The sequence below is a fragment of the Sciurus carolinensis genome, chromosome X (assembly GCF_902686445.1).
Source record: "Sciurus carolinensis chromosome X, mSciCar1.2, whole genome shotgun sequence".
In the NCBI taxonomy this organism is placed as follows: domain Eukaryota; kingdom Metazoa; phylum Chordata; class Mammalia; order Rodentia; family Sciuridae; genus Sciurus; species Sciurus carolinensis.
Window position 1 is genome coordinate 124,719,522 of NC_062232.1, and position 11,685 is coordinate 124,731,206.

The following is an 11,685-nucleotide window of genomic DNA, read 5'->3' on the forward strand; positions in this document are numbered from 1 at the left end:
GCAGTATTTTTACCTTTATCATATTGACTCTTAATCCATGTCCATGACATATCTTCTCAATTATTTAGATCTTCATAATATTATCAGCACTGTTTCATCTCTGTAACTACTCTGTAGCCTTTACAGTTTTACTCAATCATGTATTTTTATATTATGATGTCTTTTGTTTACAATGGACTTGTTTTTGTTTACAAAACCACTCAGTATGATTTAGACATCTGATGATAATGTGTACTAGAGATAAAATAATCCAGGCACAGAGAGTTTTAATTTAACACAATCTGTGAAGCAAGCATGTTAGAATTTGTGTTCTAATCCTGGCCTAACTCTGGGAGCTTTGCTCAAAAGCATCGTCAGTGTAATAATACACTTTCTGGAAGTACCATGCCAATGCAATAAAGGACTTTATACTCTGATGGCAATTTAAACCTAACCAATTTTAGCTTTAAAAACTTGCCTCCTATAGTGAGTGAAAATATTTACTATAGATGTAATTCAGAGAACTAGAGAGCCTTCCACTGTACTTATATTTCTTCTGAAAACCAAAAAATTAATTAAAGACATGAGTATGAAAAATGCATTGTTGCAGAATATAAAATTATACTGCCCATATGTTGAATTTGAAGGTATGTTACCTTGAGAAGGTTCAATATTGCAAAGGCATGACAAATTTATTGCTTGGTTCCCTTGCCCAGAATAGTGTTCATTCCATTTTAAATGTCACTGAAGTACATTTATGTCAAAAGAAAGATAACTCATCAAACTGACAATGACTCAGTGATCAGCACTGAGCCAAAATTTTTCTATGAAATATCTGCCATGCAAATTGATAGGGAAGATAACCAAGATGATATCTCATCTCATCAGATGTCACAGTGATTTCTCAAATGCAAAAAATGTGGTGTGCTTTTTAAAAAGGTTATATGAATGGTCCCAATATCTAGAAAAGACCTTGCCAATAATTTGTAGACTTTTGAAATATTCTATATTTTGCATCAGTGCAAAGCTCCCTTGTCACCATTTAAGAGATAGAAAATTGAAGAAATAACTCTAGTTGTGCAAAAGGAAGAGCCTCATAACAACACTAATTTAAAATGCAGAACAGTTTTAAATATCCTGGAAATAAATTTCACACACTTTGGAAGCCAAGTCATTTACAAGAAGTAAATAAAATATGTACAGGGAAAAGTAATGGGGCTGCTAAGAAGAAGAAAAAATATTTTTACAGCTCTTTAGAGTTCACAAAGCACTTTCCCCTATATCATCTCATTAAATCCTCAGAGCAACCCTACAAAACAAGCAAACCAAGTTTTGCCTTCATTTTTTAAGATAACAACCGGGTTCAGAGTTGTGAGCTAGTTCAAACTCTACAGAGTCTTAAAAGCAAATAAATGCAGCTGGAAAGTGTACAAAAGCTACAGGAAACAAAGCATATTCTCTAGAAAACTTTGCTGGTGTCAGATCAGATTTAACATTCTGTGAAACAGTGAATTTCAAAACTGTCTGCACACTGGAATCACCTGTAAAGGTGTTCAAAAGAAAACTTGATACCAGGGTTCTACTTCTAATAATTCTGATGTGACTGACCTAGGCATCCAAACTTTAAAAAGCAATCTAGGTGACTACAATGTGTAATGGTTTAGGAACCGTTGACCTAGAACATCAGGTGAAAGCTTTCTTTCATTCAAGGAATGAAGTGTGCTTAGTATTATGGGAAATTACACAAGCCTTCCCCTGGAGGATTTGCAGACTGGTCAAGAGAGCCATATATTACAGTAACTGTATGATAATTTGGTACACATGTTAATCATGGTATGAACCAAGTGCTTTAGGTTTTAGAGAGCAAATAGGTGGTTCAGATACTGAGAAACATGAGGGGAAATTTCAAAAAGGTAGTTGTTGAGCTGGCCACTGAGAGATAAGCCAAAGCGTCAGTGTAAAGGTAGCACTTGAGATATGGGAAATTTGGGGTTGTAAAAGAATACAGAAAAGAAAATGAGGTGAATTGGGGAGTATCTCAGAAGGGCAAATTGCATTGGTGATCCCTGTCCAAGAAAAGATTTGTCTTTGACAAGTAGGTTTATTTGTGCATTTATCGTTTTAATTAATTTGTTTATATTTTGAAAAATGTCTTCCATTCAAATGTCTATTTAATATAAAGCACTTAATACCTGGTTTACAATTCTCAAATCACCACTGAAAGTTTCTGGTACATCTTTACCGCAGGTGATTTCATGCATATACACACAATGTTTCCAACTCTCAGTCTATAGGACAGCTGTTAAAACTATGGAATTGCAGTTCTTGCATAGTTGGACTTAATTGTGACTTGAGTCTCCATTTTATCAGATAGAGGCAATCTGGTCTCACTTAAATCAACAATTGACCAATACGCACATACACACACACATGCATGCTTTTCCTAGGTAGCATCCAAGCTCTAGGAATTTAAATTTACTTGGTCTCAAGCCTTCCAGAGAGAGAAGGATGGGAAGATTTGATCTGTTATCACCTATCCACTGGCTGTCCCTGAAAATTCTTCACTTTTGTTTCATCTTTATTTCCCTCTCTGTGGAGATCCCTGCTAGAGTGATCCTCACTTCTGATCCCAGGAATTCATTACTACTCTCATTCTCCCCCCAACGCACACACACTACTACTCCCACTTCCAGATTTCCAGATGCTAGGAAGAGAAACTGGATGTTCTTGTTTGCTTGTTCCTTGTTGGCTTTTAAATGTGAACTGACAACAGGATATGTCAAATAAAATCTAGGTTTCTAGCTTTCCTTGAAAAATCAGGGACACTCTGGAAAATGTGGGTCTATATTTTCACATGACAACACTTGGCTGAAACTAATAATCATAGCATGAGTCTTCCAGTTTGTCCCCAAAGGGCCCATGGCATTCATTTACATTGCTGGATGGTTACCAGGAGAAATGTAAGTTTTTAACTTTTGTTATGAACCCATCTTGTAATTTCTATTCTAGACTCTTGCTTCTTCTGTATACTCTATTTGGGAAATGGTGTGCACATGTCCTGTCACTCCCATTAACCATAACCTACTGTAGGAACTCACAATATCTTTTCCCTCTGAGCTTCCCTTCCTACTCCCTCTTCTCTTAGTACAGTCCAGGGAACAGTGTCTTGAGTGGGTTAGAAGCTCTACTGCTACATCATCTGAAGTTGTTCAATGTGATTGATTTATGTATATGTCTTTATTTGCCCTTTCTGTTTCTCCATCAGGACACAGGCTTTTGAAGCTCAATGGACAGGGAAATGATTATTTCTGTCTCCTGAGCTACCCTTTCTTCCAGGTAAGAAATATAAAATTCCTTAGCTCTTGACTGAATGGGAGGAAGAGTAGAAGGATAAAAGAAAGTAGGGGAAATGAGTTATTATATCATATAATTTTGATAAATGTATGTATATATATGCATATGCCTGTGTATATATTTTATGTGTGTATATATTCCTTCATACAAATAGAAATATACATATATTTGTGAAAATATATATTCATCAATTTCATTTTTTAACAGCATATCTTAAATGTTATTCCACATTTTTGTGAATATGGGTCTATATTATTTTTATCAACTGTATAGCATTTCAATGTATATATATATATATATATATATATATATATATATGGATGGTAATTTAAAAGTTCCTATTTGTTACACTAAAATTATACTGCATTAAACATACAAACAAAATTTTCTATAAATGTATTCACATAGATCTAAGATAAATCCCTAAAAGTGATGCTTCCAGGCCATAGGATGGATTTTTTTTTTCATGTTGATGGGTTTTACCAAACTGTAGTTATCAAGGAAAGGTATTTCAATTACAATGCCTTCCATTTTCTTAAAGCATGCCTGGTTCTTCACATATTCACTTTGTTATATTTTTGTTATCACTATTAGACCTTTGACAATGTTATCAGTGAGAAATTCATTGAGATTTCCTTTCATTTTGTATTTCTATAATTCTGAGGGGGTTTGAACATTATGGGAGATGAGTGGATGAAGGAATCTGCTCTTGCATTTGTCTATCTTCCTCATGTGTCTTTCGATTTTTCAACTGTCTTCATTTAGTTTTTAAACTATCACCTCTAAAATATTTTCCTCGTAGGCTTATCAACTAGTCAACAAATGTGCCACACAGGAGACTCTCATAAGAGAAGTGATTGTGCCCTTCCCCATTCCAGTGCTCCTTAGCCCTCCCCACAGATAAGCCTCATCCAGTGAGACCTTTGGGCAGTGAGCAGAACTGTCATTGAGAGAAACAACTCTGGAAGATTGGTGATAAAGGTGAGAGACTGGATGTAGTGCAGACTGGGTAGGTGACAATGGCACCCAGCCAAGGGAAGAGAAAGAGTCCAAAATTATGTCAGAAGGGAATAGATAGGAGATGACATTTGAAGTCTCATAGGGAGAGAAACTCAACAGGACTTATTAATTCGCCCAATATGAAGGCAGAGAAAGAGGGAGGCTTCAGACCTGATGCTAACATTGTGGACTTATACTGCTATGTCAATAATGAAACAAATAACCAATTCAAAAAAAAATTTGAAATGATTCATTTTATGGAGGATAATTAATCTACTTTTGAACATTTTGACTCTAAGATACCTATGGAGTATCTGAGTGGAGAGGCACAGGAGCCATTTGAAAATTTGGTCTGGAAGCAAGAGAAAAAAGTTAGTCTGTATGTAAAATCTTATATAAGAAAAATGAATTTAAAGAAATTCAGCAAAAGTTCTATATTTAAACGTAATGATGGAAAAGAAGATAATATAGAAGTGTGGAAGAAAAGCAAGATGCCTTAGGGATTATACTGAACTAGAATCAAACAGGCTTACTCATTTTTATTAAAACACTTTTAAAATTTTCCATCTTGCAACTATGCCTATAAAACAAAGGCAATAAAGGAAATGATTACTTGATTAAGCACAATAAAAATGCTTTTACATAAAGACTCCCACAATCACAAAGTAAGCATGGGTATCTAATCTCTTCCTCCCACATACTCCCCCCAAAGGAGAAGACAATAGCTGATTTTTATATAATCTTTTCGTGAAAGAGACTTTTCTAAGCAGAAATCAAAGTAGAAACTTTAAAGAAAAAGATTACTAGATTTGACTACCTGAAAATTCAAAGCTCCCGCATGATATAATAAATGCATTAAAAATAGCAGGCAAACGAAAAATGGGGAAATACTTGCAAATCAACACAAAAAGGTAACACTCCCAAAACAGTCAAAATGATCAAATAGGCAACTCACAAAAGTCAAATCACACTCAGCCAATAAACATTAAGGTAGAAAATCTCCTATCTCACCAGTAATCTGGAAAAACAATTAAATGAAAACAATATTTCCACCTTGCAAACATTCAAAGGTGCAAAAAAATTATAACCTCCATGTAAGCAGTATATTAATATGGCTCCTCATGAACTACTAGTGGCAGCATAAATTGTGCCACTTCCTTTCTATACAGCAACTTGGCAATATATATAAAAAGTCTTTAAAATGTTCATGTGCTACAAATTTATCAAAGAAAATAGGCCAAGACTTGTAAAGATCTATGTTAGAAGATGTGCATCACATTGTAACAACAGGGGATTGGTGAAATAAATTATGATGCATACCAATGAAATGTTAATTCAGTGGCTAAAATCATTTTTTCTAATAATATTTAATGACATGAAAAATGTTCAAAATTCAATGCTTAGTAACTAATGCATGGTACCAAGCAGTTTATGGAGCATAATCCTATAAATGTAAATCTGTCTTTCTGTCTCTTCCTGTCCCCTCCACTGCACACACATATATGCACACACAAACTCACATACACACATGTATTAACTACAAGGAAATACCCAGAGATGCCCATCTCGGTCATCCCCAGGTTTTTCTCTATTTTTTGGTTTTCTCTATTTTCTGTATTTTATGTTTTTCTATATTTTATTTTCTCTATTTTTTGCTTTTCTTTATCCTCTGAAGTGAAACTGATTTGCTCAATTATCAGGAAATAAATTCTAACATCACAACCTCTCTTTCTGACTATTTCTATGTATTCCTAAGAGAAATTGCAGAATCTGAATATCTAGGTGCAATTTTTACACTTCCTTTTGGAACTCAAATCGTTGAGGAGGATAGATCCAAAGATATCATCAAGTAAGTGGAGGGAGGCTCATACATAAGGTCCTCATTTAGAATAAAATATCAGTAGAGTTAGAATAAGAACTCTAATATTCTGTTAATTTAGTTGTACTTTTACTGTAACATATTTTTTGTTGTTGTTTCTTTTTTCTGGGGATCTAATTTTGAATACTGGTACCTTTTCAGATTAGAATAGATCCATGTGTGAAATAAAAGATTTATAATAGCTATTTCCATTTCTCCCATATTAATTCTAAATATGAAAATTTATTTAGTTTCCATTATCTTCAGAATGCTGTTCTGTGTGCTAGGACAAGAAATAGGACATGATCCCTACCTTTATAAGCTTTTACTCCATAGAAGAAAGCAATCATATAAAGAACCAATAAAAGGCAGAACGAAGCAAAAACTACAGGATATTCCATGCCTTGGATTCTATCATGTCACTAATTCTTCAGCACATGGATTCATTGGTTGTTAGTTTTAAATACTTGTAATTGTTTCTATCTCAAGAAGAACAGGAACCAATCAATATCAACATATCATAACCTTGAGTGCATATTCTCTGATTATTGTCATGAATCTGATTCCTTATTGTATCTACACACTTCATTCACTATCTTTTATGAGGATAGAGTTCATGAGAAGTGTGAATTGGATCTTCACTCTGTTGTGCAAATAATTTATATGTGTGCAATAACTCTACAACAGTGATCTAATATATACAAGGAAAAAATTTAGAGAATAAAGACATTGCATATGGCATCAATCTTAGTAGCAAAGCACTAAGCTAAGGGAAACTTATGGAAAATCTGAAACAGACACCTATGTGAAGTCATCTCATTAAAATAAGAAACAAGGACACAGATTGTCAGGTACATACAAAGCTTCTCAGTGTTCTCTAGTATCACACTACTTGTCTTCTTTCAGTGGCATAGTCTATTTTAGCTTTCTTTCAATTTTAATCTTCTACTTTACTACGGAGCCTGACATTCCAATGCTATAACTTATAACTCTTCCTGTTATTTAATGCATAAAATACCAATAAGACCTTTTTCTTTGTCTGAGGCACTTCTAAAACATGTAGAATAAAGAGCACTGGTTTGTACATCACCAAAACTTTTTTCTTGGTTCAGTTTATTCTCATATCTTTTGACTGTACCTATCCTAGGCCTTTGTTTCTATGAAACAGAGAGAATGGTGACTGTTACCTCCTGTCTTAGTTTCCCTGCATTTGCTTTGCAGGGTTACTTTCAAGTATTAGTTCAGTTGAACCATATGTACATGTCTAAATCTACATCAATTCTTAGCCTAATCTAGAGCAAGGCCATAGATATTCAAAGTGTCAGGTCTGTCAACTGTAGAGGCTGGAAAGTGTCCCTCTCTTTCACTCAGGGCTCAGTGTAACAGGGATGAATTTTAAGCTTCTGTGTGCTTCAGTCTTTGTAAACAAGTTTCTACTTAATTTCTCTGTGAACATAACTCAGAACCATATTGACTTGCACTGGATTCTAACACTAAAATTCCCAACCACTACAGTCTATCAAACAGATAGGACTCCCACAACAAGCATCAGTACTAGACTTAGAGGCTGACAATATCCCAAGGTAGCCACGACCTCTGCCCAACTCTGTAACTGAATTAGTAACATCCTCCCACCATGTAAGACAACTCATGCTGCTTTTCTCTACTTCCTTGACACCTAATAGTGCTGAGGTTCCAACATGACTCATCCCTAAGGCATTCAAGTAATGACAGCACAGGCTCTGCCTACCTCACAGGTCTATTAAAAGCATTAAATAAAACAATAGATGGGAAAATGCTTTGAAAACTGTAAAGTTTTTTTTTCACAAGTTAGTTCTTCCTCTCATTGTTTACAAATAGTCATTAAAGGTGCTTTCCTCAGCAGTACCTTCAAAGAAAAGCTATATGCTTGGAGGATTGCGAACTTCATCACTTTTTTTCACACCTCCCTACTCTGTTATGTGTTTCAGGAAAAGATTTAATTGCTCTGCTTTTTCCCCCTGAGACTGGCACATAGTTTCATGAAAGACTGTGTAAACGTGATTTCTGGCCTCCACTGAAAGATGTCAGCATGCTCTGCCTCTTCATCAAGGAGAAGAAAATCTGGAATAATCAAAAGGTAAGTGTTGAAAAGGTCACCAGAGTGGTGCTCACTTTCACTTATCCAATTTATGAAATGCGGGCAGCAAATCAAAAAGCAGAGTAAGAAACAGCATTGCCTATGTCAGAGAGCATTGTGGAAACATGGAAACAGATGTCAAATCATCTATCTCCCAGCCAGAATCTTGTGAACTTCCTCAGGTGATACAGTCAGTAGAAAATCTTAACAATTTTCATATTTTAAATGGCTCTCTTTTGATTGTATTGCTAGTCTTCCAGGCCCAATAAGGAATTTGTACCATTCTATTGAATAGCATCTCCCAATGCCAGAGGGGGGGCTTATTTCCAGAGGAATAAAAGGACATTATAAAGAAAATAAACATACAAGAAATAGCCTTCTTAGGGTCTCCTGACATCAGCAATAAACTAGCCTAAACCACAAGGAAAAATGTTTATTAATTTACATGCATTTCTGCAATGTACATAGAAAGCAAGCTGACCACATCTCACAGATACTACAGTAAAGTCACACCACTGAGGAGACGGAAGAGTCTGATCCTCTTCCCTTCACCTTCACTTTCAACACATATGCTACAAAAGCAAGGCTTTGGGGCCCCAAATCATCTATTCTATACTGAAGGATTCACAATAGAGAAATATAAAGGCACCAACAATTAAGAGTAGCTACTAGAGACATGTCGAATAAGCGGAATGTAGGTATATGCAGGCCCTTCTGCTCTTGTTTTCACATTTGGTGGATTCTTTCCTCTTATTACTCCGTCAACTGCAAGGATTCCAATTTCCCTCTACTTTTCCCATAAAAATTATTGCATATTTAAGTCAATGTGTAACTTGTGCCCTGATTCCTCTTGATTAGGAGATTGTGCTCCATAAAATAAAATCCTAGATAAAGACTTGCAGATCTCAATTCCTTCCTCAAGCATCAGAATTACATAATTATATCACTGCCCATCTTGCATTTCGAATCTAGACACCTCAACTTGGTAGCTGTGTATTCTGAAGTGAGTCGCCCATAATGAACTGTCATTCTCTTAATTGTTAAATAGGGATGTGGTAGCACTTATTTATAAGTGTGTTCCCAGGTTTGAATGGGATGGTTCTTCAAAAACATTTTTTCTGGTACATATTATATGTTTTATAAATAATTAGCTATGTGCATGTATGAATGTATCACAACAAATTTTAATTTTATGTATATCCATAATGTACCCATTAAAAAATACATTAATAGAAGGAAGAAAATTACAGTAGAAGAAGGATGTTGGGGGAGGGAGAAGGGAAGGGAAAGGGAACTACTGGTCATTTAATTAGAGCAAATAATATATGCATGCATGAATATGTCAAAATGAATCACATTTTATTTATAACTATAATGGATGCATAAAAACATTCAATAATAAGCAATGGGTGTGGTTTGAATTGGCTCCCTATTGTCCCCAAATTCATTCCTAATCCATAGTACATCACCTTATTTGGAGATGTAAAGAGCCTGTTTGATCATTACACAGATAATCAAGCTAAAAGAGTAATGAAGGTAGCCCTAATATAGTATGATTAGTATCCTTATAAAAAGAAGACATTTGGAAATAGCGAGAATGACATGTGAATATACAGGCAGAACACAGCTATTAACAAGCCAAGAAGAGAGGTTTAGAATAAGCACTTTCCTTCTAGCCCTCACAAGTGTATTAACCCAGTTAGAATACATGGTTTCAAACTTATAGCCTTTAAATCCTTAAGACAATAAATTTCTGCTATTTAAACCACTCAGTCAGTGGTACTTTGTAGGCAATCCTGGCAAACTACGACAATATTAATTTATAATAAGCTGACTGCATATATACATTTTATTTTGGCCAGCACATCTGCTCAAAGTTCCCAGAAAACACCATCTATTTCAAGGTATAGCCAGGAAAAACAGAAGTAAGCCCTGTAATTTACCACCCAAACTGGCAAAATATGGAGGATGGAAAGATGCATTATTAATAATGGATCATCAGCAAGCAAAAAAACAGAATTATTCTGGACTAATCAGGACCAGTGGTCTCCCTAACAATGGATGGCAAGGGTCTGTACCCCTTCCTTTCTGACTGGCAACTATGTCTGCTAATGGAAGATGAAGTAGTTCCACTAGAGCAATCTGGTTAATTTAACTACAGCTACCAATTAGCTTGCAAAACCATAAGTTAAGGTCAGAAGAAAATAAACCCAAGTTAATTACCCTCATGCCATTGACTTTGACATCTTGTTCATTTCCAAAATATCATAAAGCTGATGGCTTAAGTCCAGAAATTGGGACAAATTTTAGTACAGTGATAAGTGGGTTCCCATTTATAATCTATTACTTTCTTATCTGCTAAATTAAGGAGAACAAGACAGGAAGGTGCTCAATGTAAAATTTTTTTTTTTTAACATGCTTTTATCTTAGAATCTGATCATGGGCAAAATGAAGTAACAAGTCAAGGGCATTCATTCCTTAGTAGTCCAAGGAAAGAGAAACTGTTAACTCAGAAAAAAATTTTCTACCACTCCTGTACAAAAAAAGTCAGTCTGTTCTAAGAGTTGTTTCCCTGGGTTGGGTTCCTCCCAGTTCACTTTAATTGCTACAAAACCACCTCTATATGAAGGAATCTAAACTGAAGGGTGTTGTGAGTAAAATACTTGCACTCTACACTAATTGATTTTTCAAATTAATCACTTCATTTAGAATCCATTCAACCTAGTAGAGGTGAACATTCATCATACTGAGAAGACCCTCAAAACAGAGAGAACATCCACTGCTGGTAATTAGTCTATGAACTGGCTCAGGAATCTTTAAATGAGATTGAGGCTATTCTTATAAAGCACAAATGCCATGCAACATTAAAAAAGTGAAATAACCTTGTGAACTTTTTTAAAGGAAGAGATAATTGCAAAGTGAACCTACTTGGAAAACCCTTGAGTTTACTGATTTTAATACTGATAAGAACGAAATTAATGAATGGGCATTTACCAAACTCATGATTGCCCTCTGCTTATGGAGGGGCAATAAAGTGATAGTGGAAAGAGCATGGGTCTTACAGTAGATAAACAAGGACTCTTTCATTTTCTATCAATCTGGTCTTGGTTCTGAGCCTTAGTTTCTATATAAAATGGGGCAAGTAATAAATTCCCTTCCTATTTGTAGGACTCTTTTAAAGATCCCATTGGGATAAAGTATATTAAACTCTTTTCTAAACTATAAACTATCTCATAGTTAAATATCATTGTCAGAGATTTTTAATGAATATTTATAAAACTTAATAAACAATTGTGGAAGTAAACAAATAAAAGACAAGTTTCTATTCCGGTCAAATGGGTGATGGAGAAAGGATATGGCCTATAAAATACCATAC